Source organism: Galeopterus variegatus, unplaced genomic scaffold, assembly GCF_000696425.1.
Source record: "Galeopterus variegatus unplaced genomic scaffold, G_variegatus-3.0.2 Scaffold6384, whole genome shotgun sequence".
NCBI lineage: Eukaryota > Metazoa > Chordata > Mammalia > Dermoptera > Cynocephalidae > Galeopterus > Galeopterus variegatus.
The window spans coordinates 65,721-65,935 of NW_007732495.1; the positions used below are offsets into that span (position 1 = coordinate 65,721).

At 47.4% G+C, this 215-nt stretch overlaps 1 protein-coding gene across 1 annotated transcript in view; it reads right to left on the reverse strand.

Annotated features, from left to right (window-relative positions):
* PGBD2 (piggyBac transposable element derived 2) overlaps window positions 1-215 on the reverse strand; it is a 28,356-nt gene that overhangs the window by 27,274 nt on the left and 867 nt on the right. The window lies entirely within an intron of this gene.

The following is a 215-nucleotide window of genomic DNA, read 5'->3' on the forward strand; positions in this document are numbered from 1 at the left end:
GAAATTATTTCCCTGAATTTCCTCAGAGCCCAGCCAGTTCACATCACAGCTTCTCCATCACTATGTCTGGTCCACTTGACATCACACCTAACTTCCTAAATGGCTTGTGAGGAAAGCTCATCACCAATCCCCACAGGCCCTCAGTGAAGCTGGGTATGTGACCGTGATGTCTATGTGGCTCCAGACTCTCCTGTTTTAATCTTCCTCAGCACTAA